Genomic DNA, 19,584 nt, shown 5'->3' on the forward strand with positions numbered 1-19,584 from the left:
ACGTCGCCCATGTTGTCTCCACAGGTTCTTGGCCGGATCTCGCGCTCCCCAAGCACAGAGACGCAGCCCCACCTCCTCTCTGGCGCAGGGGTCGAAATTAAAGTGAAGGTTAATTGTGGGTGGTTGGTTCGCACCCTCCCTCCCTGCCTGTTGTTTTTTTCGCTATCTGTGAATCACTCGGGGGCACTGAAGTGTGACGAGATGCCCAGTGGAAAAACACAAACACACATTTCTTGAGGGTTTAAGGCATTGAGAACTCTGGAGGAAAGCAAGATTTATTATGATCAATAACTAGGAAGCATTATGGCATTTGATTTAAGTCTGTAGAAGGACTCTAGTGTTGTTAAGGCTGCCGTAAGTTACTTAGGACTGTCATAACCAGATAGCAAAGAAGTTTATTGATCAAATTCCTTTACAAAGTGACAAAACTCTGAGGCAACTTGCAATGCTTTACATTTTTCAGTAGATGGTATTTTATTTCTCATAATACTTCGTCAAACCATTATTTTTTCCCACAGCCATGTTTTAAAACCTCAGGGGCAGATTTGCGAGAGGGTTGCGTCATGCTTGCACCATGCAACGTGGTACATGCGTGGCGCAAACCTCTAAATCATATTTATGAAGCCACGCAAAGCCACCCTGCATTGCCTTGAACTGCTCCAAAATATGGAGTAAGGCAGTGCAGCGCAAATCACTGCACTGTCTTACTCTGCGCAACAACACATCACATGGACGTTGCATCTGTGTTCCCATGCAACTCCCATGTATTTTGACGCATCCCCAGATTTACAAGAACTTGTAAGCCAGGGGACGTGCCAAAAGTGTATGCCTCTCCGGGCGAGGCGTAACAAATAGAAATATCTTTATTTCTCCTCGTTTGTTCCTCTTTCTGTGTGTTCTGTATTCTGCAGCACACACAGAAAGAGGAAAATGCCTCTCAGGATTGTTTTTGTGCAGGAAAGTGCCCCTTCCTGCACAAAAACAATCCTGCCTGCGACGCAGGCACTCTTGCATCATGGAGGGTGCCTGCATTGGGGCAAGGCTGTCAAAAGGGGCCAGCGCAAGGGGAAAAGACTGGAATGCGCTGTATTGGATAAATACAGCACATTCCTGCCCTTCCCCTATGATGCATGGCAGCACAGCTAAGTGACTTGCTGCACTTGCTGCCAATATGGTAAATATACCCCTCAGCCTCTTGTGACTTCTTATGAAAGGGAGATTTTAGTTGCAGATAATGTAGAATAAATGTGGAATCTGTACTGTTGAAATGAACATGCCAATATGCAGGCTGTAATTGTATGAAAAATATATTTTAGGCAGTTTGATATTTCATTTTCAAAAACAGCTGTATTATTCAGATACATTCCTGCTTTTTGTAACGAATTCTAGCAGAGCAATAAATAAATATATTGTCATAAATATACTGTCATAAATAAAAAAAAACATTGAGGATGGAAGCAACGCGTAAGGTGGGGAAAGAAATACACAACAGGGGTGGGACAGAGTAATGTGGAGCCCAGGGGGAAGTGGAGATAGAATCACACAGGCAAGAGAGCAACAGGGGGAGAAGTACACAAGGCCAAGTGCAACATGGAAATGGTGGGAAAGGGGCACATGGCGAGAGACAGAAACACAGAGCAGGGCAGGGAGGGGAAGAGATGTACATGAGGGAGCCAGTTGGAAAACACATGCACTCTCATGGAATGTGTAACCAAAAATAAAGAAATAGTACCTGAAAAGCAAGCAGTGGAAGAACACAAGTAATAAGGCCATGCTCCAGGGGAGGGACAAACAGAAACATACACTTAAAAAAAAGTCAACCAATGGTAAGCAATTGGTGAGCTTATAGCCCACTGTAAACTGACAATAGGCCCTTTTGCAACAGACAGCTTGTGCTGTATGTTAGGGGAGACCTAAAAAGTAGTTGTAATTCTGCTTAGTGACCTGCTTTTTCACTGTCTGATGCCTTTGGAAGCATCCATTGTAAAATCACAAATCAACTGTAATAACTTACTTCAGTGGAGTAGCAATGTCACAACTGAATTGTAATAATAAACAGTGACTGAATTTTATGCATTTATGACATGCTGTCAGTAATAAAATAATGTTTGTAATTGATGAAACTCTCAACACAAACTGAAGTGCAGCTTGATGCTTACTAATGAGTGATGGTAAGATCTAAATTATTACTACTCATCATCTTTTCTCATAAAACTTCAAGCTTTAAGGATGATCAGAGTTGTTAGCACCCAGCAGAGTTCTTAATTATCAAATCAAAATCAACGTGGTGTCCTTGAAATTAACAAAGAGTCTCTTGTTTATTGTACAGATTAGTTATTTGGGTTAGAAACCTACTTACGTGGGTTTTTGGTGGGGATAAAATATTGGAAATTAAGATATTTTTACATAAAGTTTATTCAACTACTAACATTGATAATGAAGAATAGGAGGGTGGATTGATGTTAAATGTATAGAACAGTGACACCTGTGGAAAAGGGATTATCGGATATGAATAGATTATTCAAAGGCGGTGTGCTGTACGGTACTGTTTTAAGTATTACGCTAGTCAAGGTATTGCGATCAAAGAATTCACAGCTGGCCAAGATTGAACAATTCAGAAATTGGCCCATTAAAGTTTTGGTTGTTTTCTGGTGGCTGCATTATGGCATCAATCGTGATGATAAAAGTTACTTGCTAGTTTTAATGGCTTGTAATCCATATATCTACAATAAGGTTCTTCCTGCAGTGATTGATTCAATGTATACACCAGTATTCCTACAACGATGTAATTACGGCCATGTACAAAGTCCTCAAACTTTCAAAATAAATTCTCAAATATTTTAGTATTCAAAGGCATGGTTTAAAAGTTCACTAATCTTGGCAACAAAAAGTGAACATTTTTAACTGTGTATTTTCTACGCTTCCGTTATGAATCTTTGGTTCCTCTCTGCTATTTTCATGCACAGCTTGCCTCTTCGGATGCTATTTGTATTTCCATGTTTTAATCACTGTCAAAATACTGAACAAAAAGGCGCCAAATTTGGAAAAACATTGCGAAGACTGTGACTAGTGTGTGCTTCTGAAATGTAGTGCCATTCGCTTCAGCAGCTTCTGGACTGCACCATACCAAAGAATTAACACAAGGTTATTAACATATTATACTATAGGCTCTTCCAAAAGATCAGTGCGTTCGTAAGTTTTGAACCTCTTGAACAATAGATGTAAAATTGGCCATATCTAGTCAAAGTAGTCCACTTTTATGAAACGCTTTGTGCAAATTTGTTAAACAGAAAAGTAATTAGCAAAACAAAAAAAAGTTTCCTAACGATTTACAATAACTACGACTGAGCTACTGATGCTCTGTAACATATATATTTGAGGTAGGCACCATTTGCATGTGATAAGTGAAATGCTGGAATTTTGGACAGTGATTTTTTTTCATGGGCTGTGCGAAATTCGAGCCAGTCCACTGCTCTGTGGCTGGAAAAAAAAGTCCAAACTAATTGCATTAAGGTGAATACATTGCCCGGACACTTGACTTCAAAGCAACTTCCCCACCATGGAAGTTGCAGACCTGCCAACACACAGTATTGGCTCCCATCACATGGCCAACAGGTGAGCAGCCAATATCACATGTGGCAGGGAAAACAAGTAAAAATCACTGTTACCATTGGTATTCAGCACGCTTTTGGAGGCTTTTAACTGCCTATGTCTATTATGGATGTGAAAGCACCCCAGGACATCAGCACCAGCAAACTTTTTGTTTTGTGTTTTTTAGAGGAGAGGGTTTGGGGCCAAGGTCGGAGCAAACGTGCCTCTTAGGTGCTTCTTGGCACGTGGCTACATCCCCTCCTTACACTGTGAGATTTTGGTTGAAGGGCCGCACCTGTCTGCTGTACCTGTGTGCTTCGGCCTCCTGGTGCTCTAGGAAGCACGCTCCACACACAAGCTCCTGTGCTGGAAAAGTTTCTTTGCAGGGCACTGTCACGGGCCAGACAGTGCAATTAAGATACTTTAATTACCTTTTAAGGTAATTACATTGCCTGGCCCTGACAGTGGAGAATTCCTTGCTCCATGCATTCCTCACTAGGTGGAATGAGGAATTCTCATTCTGCAGAGCAATCTGTCTGCATTCTTTTCTTTCTTCTACCAGGAGCAGGCTGAAAGGGAGGAATTGTCTGCAGTTTTGCATCCACTTACTAGGATTAGCAAAATAAGGATTTCTCCCGCTCATGACACCCCTTATATATACTTACATGCTACAGAGAGGATGGCAGCTATGTTGTTATGGGTGATATGGTTAGGGCACAGAAGTGATGATTTTTGACAACTCTGGAATAGTCTGAGGGATTTCAATAAAAATTCCTCCAGCAAAATATACTTGCATCAAAGATTTGTCCTCGAATATTGGTCCTGAGAGTCAAAAACAGAAGTGTTTTTGCTATAGAAATTTTTGCTTAAAAATAAAGCAAAAAAAACAGCCTTTAAGTGTTTTCATTGATTGAATAGAAACGTCCCCAAGCCAGGACTGGATCCCACACGACTGAACACACTGCCCCAAACCCTTTTGCTAATACACATCTTGTTCAGATCAGCTTTCTAATTTATTTCACACCTTCCAAGGGATTGTGCTACAGCAATACCACTCTCAGCAACCACCAAGGCTACCCTAGCAGGAGGGAGTAAATTGCCTGTAAAACATAATACTGGCCACATTGGCAGCGGGACGGGCTGACTGAATGCTGCTTTGGCCAAGACACCAGAAACCTCAGCATCAGTGTCAGACATGTTATATTTATTATTAGGTTGACCAGATGTTCCAGATTTGCTGAGCTAGTCCACTTTCTGGACTTCCATCTGGGGTTTCCTTCAAGCCAATTCAAAGTGCAGGTTTTGAGAGAGGGGCAAGTGACCATGTGCACTTTGCTTACACTACCACCAGACCCTTTCTTGTGAAGCAGTTCACTGGATAAGCATCTCTAAAACAATAATGTCCTTTCTCGCCTTCGCTCAGACAGAAGTCGTAACCTAGGCATGCTACACAATGCGCAGCATTTTAGAGTATGCCAAAGGTATGTGGTAAACAGTCATTGGAAAACCGTTTTTGCAATATGCAGACTGAGAGTTTGTTGCTGGGAAATACGCCGACGATACCCCAACAAGGACTCCGCCAAGACCTACATTCACGAAGGAATGAAGGCCATCGCCGAATGGATGAAGAGCAGCTGCCTCAAACTCAATTCCGACAAGACGGAAGTTCTCATCTTTGGCTCCACCCCCTCCGCATGGGATGACTCCTGGTGGCCTGCCACTCTCGGAGCCCCTCCGACTCCCACCGAATACGCACGCAACCTAGGATTCATCTTGGACTCCTCATTATCCTTGACGCAGCAAGTCAACGCCATCTCCTCCTCCTGCTTCAACACCTTCCACATGCTCTGAAAAATCTACAAGTGGATACCCATCGAAACCAGAAGAACAGTCACCCAAGCCCTCATAAAAAGCAAACTGGACTACGGCAATGCCCTCTACGCAGGACTCACGGCCAAAGTCCAGAAGAGGCTGCAACGCATCCAGAACACCTCTGCATGCCTCATCCTGGACATCCCTTGCCACTGCCACATTACAGACCACCTGAGAAACCTGCACTGGCTCCCAGTGAACCAGAGAATCATATTCAAACTCCTCACAAAGCACTGCACATCACCGGACCAGAATACCTCAACAGACGGCGCTCCTTCTACATCCAACCCACCATCTCTGCTCCACCGACCTCACCCTCGCAACCGTCCCACACATCCTCAGAACTACAACCGGTGGTAGATCATTCTTGCACCTTGCCGCCAAAACATGGAACACTCTTCCCACCCACCTGGGCCACACCAAAGACCTCCTTATCTTCAGGAAACTTCTCAAGACCTGGCTGTTCGAGCAGTAGCAGCACCTCCACCCCCTTCTGCGCCTTGAGACCCTCACGGGTGAGTAGTGCGTTTTACAAATCCCTGATTGATAGATTGATTGACTAGTGCCAAGAAGGCTTCACATAGTCGGCTCTGCAGATCTTATGGCCCCCATGCACAACCCTTACCCAATCTTCACACAGTCTCTTGTTGCTGTGTGTCTGCGGCAAATTATGCAAATTTAAATTGGATCACAGCATTTATATTTAATTCCCCTGTGTGATCGACGGAAAATCGGTTGTTTTTATTGACTGCAAGACGGATATCTTGCCATTTAAAAAGTAAGTGTAGGTAATATTGTCTCAGGTGCCATGTTCAGAGAGTCTGTGCATGTCGGCGGCTGCTATCACTGTGGTCATGTGGTCGCAGCCACTGCCACATATACTCTGTTATACAGAGTTCATGATACACGCCTGCTCTTTCTAAGCAATGTAAATAAATGTTACAACTGCCAAGTTAAATGGCACTCAATTTACCAACCACGGAAGGATGAAAAGCTGGGTCTGCTTTCTCAGAACTGGAGCTTGTGGCCTTCCGATTGTCGCACCCCGCGTTCACCCATTCAGCCATCCTTCCGGCTCAGAGCCCCGCTTCCGCGGGCCCCAGGTGCTGGGCTTCTATTTTGCACCATTCCCTGCTTCCTTCGTTGCATCATTCTCGCTCGGCGCGCCGGTGCGTGCACAGAAAGTACAACAGGGAGAGGAGAACAGGCTGTACCCGGAGCCCCAGACTTCACACATCCTTCCACTCTGGAGAGCTGATAATGCGCCGCACAGCTGCGAGTGGATCGACGCGGTTTCACGCTCTCCAGCCCACCGGAAGAGACAAACATTCCATCCGTTTTGCGTGGTCCAGGAATACTAGCATTGCTTGCTAAGGTCAGTGTCAGCTTAAGGATTTGGGTGGCCTCTGTCTGGAGCAACTTTGAATTTGATTACCAGTTCTCAGCTAAATCAAGGATGCCGCTAAATAATGCTGAATCATTCCCTAAACGTTCAGTGAAAAGGTCACACAAAAAGAGTAAACCATGTCTTGCCAAGGCTCAAAAATCGTTAAGACGACACTGAGTAGAGGAATACTTACCGGGAGATGTAGGCAGAGAAGAGGAAGAGCTGTCAAGACAGGGAAAAAGGCGAAAAAAGAGAGAATGTTCAGTTTCCCTGGGGCATCCTTGGAAAGTGGGGGACCAGGGCAGTTGCTCCTTTGTACGTGCCTTACAACGTCTCTGGAAAACGTGGCCAGCCATCCTTCAATAGGGGACATGCCCCTTGTCCCTCTGCTCCACTGTCCTCGTTTTTAGAGGTATTTTCCTCTCATTCCCATATTGCTTTAAATGTTGCAGGTTCAGCTTTATACTCTGCATATTTAAATTTGCCCTGAGATTGGGCATCACACATTTTTTTTATACTTTATATGTTATCGTCTATATTTGTTTTCACTAAACAACCGTATTGTTCTGACGCTTCATTTAATGGGGAAACTGTCCATTGTATATAAATGCGCAAATCCTCATAAAGTCATCCTTCTCAGCTCAATCAAAGAGTAACTTTGATATCTTTAATTTGCAATAGTCGTAACACAGTAGTCAATGTTAGGATAGAAACGGTATCACATAAGCCTCCCCAGTGCAAGCTTCCCTTACTCATACTGAAGGAAAATCTCATGTGCAGTAGCAATGCAAGCTTCCCTCACACAAAGCAGGTATGGCATGTGCTGTAGCAATGCAAGCTTCCCTAGCTCATAGAGAACATCAGGTACAGAATATGGAGAAGCAATGTAAGCTTCCACGGCACAGAACAGATGCAACATGTGCAGTATCAATGCAAGCTTCCTCACACAGGCAAGGTACAGCATGAGCCATAGCATGGGCTGTAGCAATGCACGCTTCCCTCAGTCACACAGAAAAGGAACAGAATGTGCAGTAGCAATCCAAGCTCCACCCACAAACACAAAACAGTCCCAGTGAAGGCAGCAGCCATGCAATGGTGGTATCAGCTCTTGGCAGGTGAGATACCAGAAATTAGTAAAACCAAAGATAGGCAATTTTAAAATTGTAGGCCTAAAAGCCCAAACTGTCACTTGCAGTGATCTGGTCATGCGAGACCAGAGGAAAGTCACATGTTCAAGCCGACCGCGATGGAGCATGAGCCTGCTATAGGGACCAGGTTAGTCTCATAAAAAGGTTACCTTCTCAAAGTCCGGCGGGAAGAGTTTATTTCACGGTAGAGGAGGCTGCAAGCAACAGGGAGAGTGTCACAGATGGTGTGTGAAGGGCAGGCCTGGTGTCACAGATGGTCGTTAGTGTAGTGCGAGAAACTGGTCGGGGTTCATAGATGTTTGTTGCTGGAGTTTGAAGTTAGTGGTCACTGTAGGTTGCCGTTTCTGTAGCACGAGGTGCAGATCTCGCATTCGCAGTCTTCTCTGGCGGTCACTGAAGCGCAAGGAGTTGCTTTCACTGGAGCTTCGAGTTGGCAGTCACCATGGGCAGCAGAGTCTCAGTGCAAAAAGACCCGTTTGTGATCACGAAGAGCCCAACACTTCAAGATTTCTACTTTCTTCACAAAGGAGAGCACTCTGATACCATCCAAGTGTCCATTGCATGGGGAAGCACCTATGGGGGTCAGGGACTAACTGTAGCAGAGGCCAGCAGAGCTCATGCAGGTCCAGTTGCAACTCCAGGCAGGTCCAGTTGCAGCAGATCAGCTGGGCAGTTTGCATAGAGGCTTCCAGAACTTTTTGTGCCCTTGTAATTCAGAACAGGAGGTCAGTCAGTGACCCAGGGAGTTACTCAGGTTAGCCTGTGTGAAGGAAGCAGGTCCAGTCTTCCTTCTTGGAAGCGCAGCAGGGCTCAGGCAGCAGGGCTGTCCTCTGGGGAACAAGGCAGTCCATTTTCTGTAGTCCACAGGCCAAGGAGTGTGCTGAAGAGGTGGTTCAAGAAGTCCCTTATTTATACCTGGTGCCAGACTTTGAAGTGGGTTGACATCCTGGCTACCGTCAGATCTGGTTCTGGAAAGTTTTCCCCTCCCCCTGCCATGGTTCCAAGACGTCTGGGGTGACAAAAGATTAGTGTCAGGGTCCTTTGTATGTGCTGGAGGTAGCCCTTTGAAATGGAAGGGCTATCCCGCCCAAACCCAGTCCCTTTTGTTTCACTCTTTTTCAGGCTTTTTAGAGCCTACCTTAGGAGTGATTTGTATGTATTAAAACAGAAGGTTTAGGCATGGCAAAAGGTTTGTTTTGCCAGGTCGAATTGGCAGTTTCAAAGTTCACTACGGGCTGCAATGGCAGGTCTGAGAACCATTTTTAAAGTACTGTGTTAGTGGGTGGAACAATGAGCGCTGCAGGCCCAGCAGTGACATTTAATTTACAAGCCCAGGGTACATGCAATACAACTTTACTAGGGACTTACAAGTAAATGAAAACGGCCAATCAGGTGTAGTCCAATTTTACCGTGTGTTAAGGGGAGAGCAAAAGCACTTTAGCATTGGTTAACAGTTAACACGCTGAAGTCAACGCCCTACTAAAGAAACCTACGGCTGACCCGAGCGACCTGAAAAACTTCCGCCCCATCTCTCTTCTGCCTTTCCCAGCCAAAGTAATAGAGAAGACCGTCAACAAACAGCTGACCATCTTCCTGGAAGACAACAACCTGCTCGACCCCTCACAAACCGGATTCCGAACCAACCACAGCACTGAAACCGCCCTCATCTCAGTCACTGACGACATCAGAACCCTGATGGACAACGGTGAAACAGTCGCCCTCATTCTGCTCGACCTCTCGGCTGCCTTTGACACCGTCTGTCACCGCACCCTAATCACCCGCCTCCGCTCCACCGGAATCCAAGGCCAGGCCCTGGACTGGATCGCCTCCTTCCTCTCAAACCGTTCCCAAAGAGTTTACCTCCCTCCGTTTCGCTCAGAACCCACAGAGATCATCTGCGGCGTACCCCAAGGCTCATCACTCAGCCCGACACTCTTCAATGTCTACATGAGCCCCCTCGCCAACATCGTACGCAAGCACGACATCATCATCACCTCCTACGCCGACGACACCCAACTTATACTCTCCCTCACCAAGGACCCCGCCAGCGCCAAGACCAACCTACAAGAGGGTATGAAGGACGTCGCAGATTGGATGAGGCTCAGCCGCCTAAAGCTGAACTCTGAAAAAACGGAAGTCCTCATCCTCGGCAACACCCCGTCCGCCTGGGACGACTCCTGGTGGCCCACGGCCCTCGGCACCGCACCGACCCCCACAGACCACGCCCGCAACCTCGGCTTCATCTTGGACCCTCTTCTCACCATGACCAAGCAAGTCAACGCTGTGTCCTCCGCCTGCTTCCTCACTCTCCGCATGCTCCGCAAGATCTTCCGCTGGATCCCCGCCGACACCAGAAAAACCGTGACCCACGCCCTCGTCACGAGCCGCCTGGACTACGGCAACACCCTCTACGCCGGGACCACAGCCAAACTCCAAAATCGCCTGCAACGCATTTAAAACGCCTCAGCCCGCCTCATCCTCGACATACCCCACAGCAGCCACATCTCCGCACACCTGAGACACCTGCATTGGCTCCCAGTCAGCAAAAGGATCATCTTCCGACTTCTCACCCACGCACACAAAGCCCTCCACGACAAGGGACCGGAATACCTCAACAGACGCCTCAGCTTCTACGTCCCCACCCGCCTCCTCCGCTCCTCTGGCCTCGCACTCGCTGCTGTCCCTCGCATCCGCCGCTCCACGGCGGGTGGGAGATCTTTCTCCTTCCTGGCGGCCAAGACCTGGAACTCCCTCCCCACCAGCCTCAGGACCACCCAGGACCACTCCGCTTTCCGGAGACTCCTAAAGACCTGGCTGTTCGAGCAGCGATAACCCCCCCTTTTTCCCCTAGCGCCTTGAGACCCGCACGGGTGAGTAGCGCGCTTTATAAATGTTAATGATTTGATTTGATTTGACTCTCTGGGAGCTGAGCTATTCACAGTCATATGACCCAGGACACCGGGGTTTTCACTACCAGCACATGTAAAACTTAAAAACACGTCCTACTTCTTAAATACATTGCACCCTGCCCTGTGGGCTTTTTAGAGCCTACCTTAGGAGTGATTTGTATGTATTAAAACAGAAGGTTTAGGCATGGCAAAAGGTTTGTTTTGCCAGGTCGAATTGGCAGTTTCAAAGTTCACTACGGGCTGCAATGGCAGGTCTGAGAACCATTTTTAAAGTACTGTGTTAGTGGGTGGAACAATGAGCGCTGCAGGCCCAGCAGTGACATTTAATTTACAAGCTCAGGGTACATGCAATACAACTTTACTAGGGACTTACAAGTAAATGAAAACGGCCAATCAGGTGTAGTCCAATGTTACCGTGTGTTAAGGGGAGAGCAAAAGCACTTTAGCATTGGTTAACAGTGGTAAAGTGCACAATTTTCTAATGCCAACAAAAATGAAATTTAGGAAACAGGAGGGGTGAAGGCAAAACGTTTGTGAGTAACCCTGCAGAGACCGCCAAGTAGAACAGTAAACAAGCAATGTTATGAGGCGGCTGTATGCTTTATACATCAGTGGGGCTACTTGGAAGCTCTGTATGTGAACAGAAGAGTGGGAGATCACAGAAGGAAGGGAGTGGGACGGGGCTGGGAGGGATGGACAATGGGACAGGAATAGACATAAAGCGCATGTGAGAAGGAGGAATGTAATGCGTGCAACCTGCTGTTATCTCCTTCCATCCTGATGGTGGGTAGTTTTGACTCTATACTGATCATTCATACAGTTCATGCCACATTATCTTTTGCACCTTTTATCATGGAAATAAGTATTTCCGTTCTCAGGGACTCCTTTTATCGACCTGGGTGATGAGAAAATGATAGGTCGGCAATGTCAAGGATAGAAGTTTGCTTGGATTCAGAGCTGTGAGCAGCCTAACTAACCAAAAAGTGGAAGAAATACCACAGAAACAGGCCTTCCACCAGTCTCAAACCCTCATGAGGCAAGCCAGACACCAAGAGTTCATCCGACACTGGCTGCCATGACTAGTACTTTTCTTGGTCGAGGCCTTTCGTGCCCACCAATAGTCAGCTTTTGATAATGATGCTCAGAACAGCCAGACACAAAGGCATGCTGTAAACACAATACTGCATACCTATTATGGTGCAGCCAGACACAAAGGCACGCTTTAAACAGTTTATTGTGTATCCTGTATGGTGCAGCCAGATGCAAAGGAGAACTGTAAAAGCTGCACTTTTGCTTATGATGCTCGGGGCAGCCAGACACAGAGGCACACTGTGAACACTATACTGCCTATGTTGTATGGTGCAGCCTTGCACAAAGACACGCTGTAAACACAGTACTAGGTAGCTTATATGGTGCAGCCAGACACAAAGGGGAACTGTAAAAGCTGCACTTTTGCTTATAAGGCTCGGAGCAGCAAGACACAAAGGCACGCAGTAAACACTATACTGCGTATCTTGTCTGGTGCAGCCAGACACAAAGGCACACTGTAATCACAATACTGTGTGTCTTGCATGGCGCAGCCAAACACAAAGGCACGCTGTAAACAGTATACTGCGTATCTTGTATGGTGCAGCCAAACAGAAAGGCACGCTGTAAACAGTATACTGTGTATCTTGTATGGTGCAGCCAGACACAAAGGCATGCTGTAAACACTATGCTGCGTATCTTGTATGGTGCAGCCAGACACAAAGGCATGCTGTAAACACAAAACTACGTATCTTGTATGGTGCAGCCAGACACAAAGGCATGCTGTAAACACAATACTGCGTATCTTGTATGGTGCAGCCCAACACAAAGGCACGCTCTAAACACAATATTGCGTATCTTGTATGGTGCAGCCAAACACAAAGGCATGCTGTAAACACAATACTGCCTATCTTGCATGGTGCAGCCAGACACAAAGGCCTGCTGTAAACAGTATGCTGCTTATCTTGCAAGGTGCAGCCAGACACAAAGAAGAACTGTAAAAGCTGCAGTTTTGCTTATGATGCTCGGAGCAGCCAGACTCAAAGTCACACTGTAAACACTATACTGCCTATCTTGTATGGTACAGCCAGACAGAAAGGCACCCTCTAAACACAATACTGCATATCTTGTATGGTGCAGCGAGACACAAAGGCACGCTGTAAATATAATACTGCGTATCTTGTATGGTGCAGCCAGACACAAAGAAGAACTGTAAAAGCTGCACTTTTGCTTATGACGCTTGGAGCAGCCAAACACAAAGGCACACTGTAAACCCTATACTGCATATCGTGTATGGTGCAGCCAGACACAAAGGCATGCTGTAAACACTATGCTGCGTATCTTGTATGGTGCAGCCAGACACAAAGGCATGCTGTAAACACAATACTGCGTATCTTGTATGGTGCAGCCAGACACAAAGGCATGCAGCCCAACACAAAGGCACGCTGTAAACACAATATTGCGTATCTTGTATGGTGCAGCCAAACACAAAAGCATGCTGTAAACACAATACTGCCTATCTTGTATGGTGCGGCCAGAGACAAAGGGGTGCTGTAAACAGTATGCTGCTTATCTTGCATGGTGCAGCCAGACACAAAGAAGAACTGTAAAAGCTGCACTTTTGCTTATGATGCTCGGAGCAGCCAGACTCAAAGTCACACTGTAAACACTATACTGCCCATCTTGTATGGTGCAGCCAGACACAAAGGCACACTTTAAACACAATACTGCATATCTTGTATGGTGCAGTGAGACATAAAGGCACGCTGTAAACACAATACTGCGTATCTTGTATGGTGCAGCCAGACACAAAGAAGAACTGTAAAAGCTGCACTTTTGCTTATGACCCTAGGAGCAGCCAGACACAAAGGAACACTGTAAACACTATACTGCATTTCTTGTATGGTGCTGCCAGTCACAAAGGCACGCTGTAAACAGTATACTGTGTATCTTTTATGGTGCAGCCAGACACAAAGAACTGTAAAAGCTGCACTTTTGCTAATGACGTTCCAAGCAGCCAGAAACATAGGCACACTGTAAACACAATTCTGTGTTTCTCATATGGTGCGCCAGACAAAAAGGCACATTGTAAACAGTATATACTGCGTATCTTGTACGGCGCAGCGAAACAAAAAGGCCTACTGTAAACACCGCACTTTTATATATCAGGCTGAGTGCAGCCATGCACAAAGGAGAACTGTAAAAGCTGCACTTTAGCTCATGATGCTCGGAGCAGCCAGACACAAAGGCACGCTGCAAACACAATACTGCATATCTTGTGTGGTGCAGCCAGACACAAAGGCACGCTGTAAACACAATACTGCATATCTTTTTATGGTGCAGCCATACACAATGGCACGCTGTAAACAGTATTCTGTGTATCATGTATGGTGCAGCCAGACACAAAGAACTGTAAAAGCTGCACTTTTGGTTATGACGCTCAGAGCAGCCAGACACAAAGGCACACTGTAAACACTATACTGCGTATCTTGTATGGTGCAGCCAGACACAAAGGCACCCTGTAAACAGTTTACTGTGCATCTTGTATGGTGCAGCCAGATACAAAGAACTTTAAAAGCTGCACTTTTGCTAATGACGTTCCGAGCAGCCAGAGACAAAGGCACACTGTAAACACTATACTGCGTATCTTGTATGGTGCAGCCAGACACAAAGAAGAACTGTAAAAGCTGCACTTTTGCTTATGACGCTTGGAGCAGCCACACACAAAGGCATGCTGTAAACACTATACTGCATATCTTGTATGGTGCAGCCAGACACAAAGGCACGCTGTAAACAGTATACTGTGTATCATGTATGGTGCAGCCAGACACAAAGAACTATAAAAGCTGCACTTTTGCTTATGAGCTCAGAGCAGCCAGACACAAAGAACTGTAAAAGCTTATGACGCTCAGAGCAGCCAGACACAAAGGCACATTGTAAACAGTATATACTGCGTAGCTTGTACGGCGCAGCCAGACAAAAGGCCTACTGTAAACACCACACTTTTATATATCAGGCTGAGTGCAGCTATGCACAAAGGAGAACTGTAAAAGCTGCACTTTTGCTCATGATGCTCGGAGCAGCCATACACAAAGGCACACTGTAAACACTATACTGCATTTCTTGTATGGTGCAACCAGACACAAAGGCACGATGCAAACACAATACTGCGTATCTTGTATGGTGCAGCCAGACACAAAGGCACAAAGCCAAACGCTCCCACTTCACAGAACGCCTTAACAACAACGCACACGACAGCAAGGAACTCTTCTGCATCGTGAAGGAGCTCTCCAACCCCAACGCCAACGTCAACGACGTCCCACCATCCCAGAAACTCTGCGACGAACTCTCCACCTTTTTCTACCAGAAAATCGCCGCCATCCACGACAGCTTCAACACCACACCTCCGCCAGACCCCACCCCCAACAACTCCCCCCACGCCGACCGCCTCACCACCTGGACCCACGTAGACAACGCCGAAACCCTAAAGACCATGAACTCCATACACTCTGGATCTCCCTCTGACCCCTGCCCACACCACGTCTTCAACAAAGCCGACTCCACCATCGCCCCCCAACTCCGCAAGATCATCAACCTATCCTTCGACACCGCAATCTTCCCAGACAGCTGGAAGCACGCCGATATCCAACCCCTCCACAAGAAACCCAAGGCTGACCTCAACGACCTCAAAAACTTCAGACTGATCTCCCTTCTCCCCTTCCCAGCGAAGGTCATCGAAAAGATCATCAACGCACAGCTCACCCACTACCTCGAAGACAACTCCATCCTGGACCCCTCCCAATCCGGATTCAGACGCAACCACAGCACCGAGACTGCACTCCTCGCCGCCACAGACGACATCAGACAACAAATGGACAACGGCGAAACTTCAGCCCTCATCCTCTTAGACCTTTCCGCCGCTTTCGATACGGTCTGCCACCGCACCCTACTATCTCGACTCCACAAAGCCGGAATCCAAGACAAAGCCCTCAACTGGATCTCCTCTTTTCTCTCCGATAGAACCCAGAGAATCCGACTCTCACCCTACCGATCCAAAGCCACCAACCTCATCTGCGGCGTCCCCCCAAGGCTCCTCGCTAAGCCCAACGCTGTTCAACGTATACATGGCACCCCTCGCACAACTGGCCCGCCAGCACAGCATCAGCATCCTCTTCTACGCCGAAGACACCCAGCTTGTCCTCTCCCTTACTAAAGATCCACACATCGCCAAAACCAACCTCCACGAGGGACTGAAATCTATCGCCGAATGGATGAGAAACAGCCGCCTGAAACTAAACTCCGACAAGACGGAAGTCCTCATCCTCGGTCGCTCCCCCTCGGCCTGGGACGACTCCTGGTGGCCCTCCGCGCTGGGGCACCCTACAACACCAACCAACCACGCACGCAACCTCGGATTCATCCTCGACTCCGCTCTCACCATGTCCAAACAGGTCAACGCAGTCTCCTCCTCCTGCTTCAATACCCTCTGCATGCTCCGCAGAATCTACAAGTGGATCCCTACGGAAACCAGAAAAACTGTGACCCAAGCCCTCGTCAGCAGCAGACTTGACTATGGCAACGCACTCTACACAGGCATCCCAAAAAAAGACATCCAACGACTCCAACGCATCCAGAACGCATCCGCCCGATTGATCCTCGACATACCCCGCCGTTGCCACATCTCCCACCACCTGAAGGACCTCCACTGGCTCCCCGTGGACAAGAGGATCACCTTCAAACTTCTCACCCACGTGCACAAAGCACTACACAACGCCGGACCCGCCTACCTGAACAACAGACTCAACTTCTACGTCCCCCCCGCCAACTCCGCTCCACCAACCTCTCACTCGCCACCGTTCCCCGAATCCAGCGCAAGACCTCCGGCGGCAGATCCTTCTCCTACCTCGCCGCCAAGACCTGGAACTCACTACCCACCTCCCTGCGCCAGACCCAGGACCTCCTCACCTTCAGGAGACTCCTCAAGACATGGCTCTTCAACGGATAGCAGCTACCCCCCCCCTCAGCGCCTTGAAACCCTAACGGGTACATAGCGCGCTTTATAAGTGCTTTGATTGATTGATTGCTGTAAACACAATACTGCAAATCCTGTACGGTGCAGCAAGACACAACGGCACGCTGTAAACACTATACTGCATACCTTGTATGGTGCAGCTAGACACAAAGGCACGCTGTAAACAGTATACTTTGTATCATGTATGGTGCAGCCAGACACAAAGAACTGTAAAAGCTACACTTTTGCTTATGACGCTCAGAGCAGCCAGACACAAAGGCACACTGTAAACACTATACTGCGTATCTTGTATGGTGCAGCCAGACACAAAGGCACGCTGTAAATACTATACTGTGTATCTTGTATGGTGCAGCCAGACACAAAGGCCTACTGCAAACACTACACTCTTTGTATTTCATGCTCGGTGCAGCCAGACACAAAGCAGGATTGTAAACACTGCACTGCATAGTTTGCTCCAGAGCGGATAAACACTACATTCTTTTTTTCATCATTCTCAGTGTAGTCAATGTGGTCACTGTAAACACTACACTAAGAATATGTGATGCCCATGTAGCCAGACACAAATGAACTCTAGACACTACAGTTTCAGTAGATATTGCCCAGTATAGCCAGACACAAAAAACCTTTTGTAAACAATACACTCTTGTATATCACTCTCAGTGTAGCCAGACACAAAGTTGGATTGTAAACACTACAATGTTTGCACGTCGTGCTCACTGTAGTCAGACAGAACAATTAACTGTAAACACTACAGTTTCAGTGCATCACGTCTGGTATAGCCAGACCCAAAGACTTTGCTAAACACTACACTCTTGTATATCATGGTTGGTGTAGCTATGCACAGTGGTGGATGCCAGACTAAGAGTGATGACCGTGCAGTCAGAGGCAAAGATATTCTCTAAACAATACAATGTTTACATGTCATGCTCAGTGTAGCCAGTCACAAAGGTGGCCATTACACTAGGATTAATGGATGTGTAATCAGAGGTGGAAATTACCCTAGGATTGATGCTTGTGTAATCAGACACAAAGGTAAACTATAATCAATACAATGATTGCATGTCATGCTCAGTGTAGCCAGTCACAGAGGTGGCCATTACACTAGAATTAATGCTTGTGTAATCAGAGGTACAAATTATCCTAGAATTAATGCTTGTGTAATCAGACACAAAGGTAAACTATAAACTATACAATGTTTGCATGTCATGCTCAGTGTTGTACACACTACACTCTTGTATATCATGCTTGGTGTAGGCAGACACAAAGGCCTATTGCAAACATTATACTATTTGTAAGTCATGCTCAGTGAAGCCAGACTCAAAGACAGATTGTAAACACCCCACCTGGTGTATCTTATGCTGTTGCAGTCAGACTGGGATCCTTGCACCATTTGCGTCATGTCCTTGTATATGCATCCATACAAAATAAAAATGATGAAACCGTTGTTCCAAGAGCTTAATTCAGATAAGCGGGCAGGATGCAAGCACTGGACAAGTTACTCTAAGTATTTAGTGGAGTGCAACAGTTTCTAAACACTGAACTATGCCTGGGTATGGACACACCAACACTGTTAACAATGTTGTATGCCATATAGACACACATTTAGGCTGTAAACTTTGCAATGTTTGTATAACATACTTACCCTAGCGGTTTCCAGAAACAGGTAGTAAACACTGCACTATTTGCGTAGTATTTGCCACCTAGCTAGTGACTAAGGGGCAGATTTAAGGCGCTTTCTTGTGCCACATTAGCATCATTATTTATTTTGCTAATATGGCCCAACGAGACCAAAATCGCCAGGTCAGATTTACAAAGTGGTCCAATTCATGCATTGCACCACTTTGTAATGATTTGTGCTACATTATACGTGCCCCAGGAACAATGTATACAAAGGGGTGTTCCCCCATTAGGGGGGCCAAAAAAATGGTGCAAAGAAATCAAAGAGATTTCTTTGCATCGTTTGTTTTGGCACTTTTAACGCCTGCTCAGAGCAGGCTTTAAAAGGAGGCTCCCATTGGTTTCAATGGGCCTCTGGGTGCTTTGCAGGATTAGTGTCAGGATTTTTTACGCTAATCCTCCAAAGCGCCAAACTAGCATCAAAATTCTGATGCTAGTTCAGTAAGTACCGCCAAGGTGCACCGAATATTAAATATGGCTCACACATGGTGGTGTTGGGGGGTGCTAAGGGGCACAAGAAAAGTGGCACTGCACTGGGTGCAGTGCCACTTTTCATAAATCTGCCCCTAAATCCTTTGGTATTATGAGTTTCGTAATAGTGAAAGACGACCTATAGCCTGATGGCAGTTACGTTAAAGGATTCATTTTAGCGCTTCCTGCCATGTTTTAGCGCTTCCTGTCATGTTACCTAGTATTTCCTGTAAGATTTCAGTTTTATTATATTGACAAACTGTTTAGAGGAAGTAATACAGAAGCCATTAAGGGTGACACAGGGGCGTTCTTTCTGCTTTATGGACTTGGTGATGTTTTATATGATTAATGAACAATATTGCAGTAACAATTGTGATTTTGAATAAGAGATTGAGACTCCCTTTATAATGTGGGCAGTGAGAAAGAAATCCTCTTATGACCATTGTCAGTTGCTTTCCATAATGACTATGA

The 19,584-nt window shown here is 46.5% G+C and overlaps 1 protein-coding gene across 1 annotated transcript in view; it reads right to left on the reverse strand.

Annotated features, from left to right (window-relative positions):
• Positions 1–19,584, reverse strand: part of SHISA7 (shisa family member 7) — a 271,469-nt gene that overhangs the window by 219,530 nt on the left and 32,355 nt on the right. The window lies entirely within an intron of this gene.

The sequence above is a fragment of the Pleurodeles waltl genome, chromosome 7 (genome assembly GCF_031143425.1).
Source record: "Pleurodeles waltl isolate 20211129_DDA chromosome 7, aPleWal1.hap1.20221129, whole genome shotgun sequence".
NCBI classification, from domain to species: Eukaryota; Metazoa; Chordata; class Amphibia; order Caudata; family Salamandridae; genus Pleurodeles; species Pleurodeles waltl.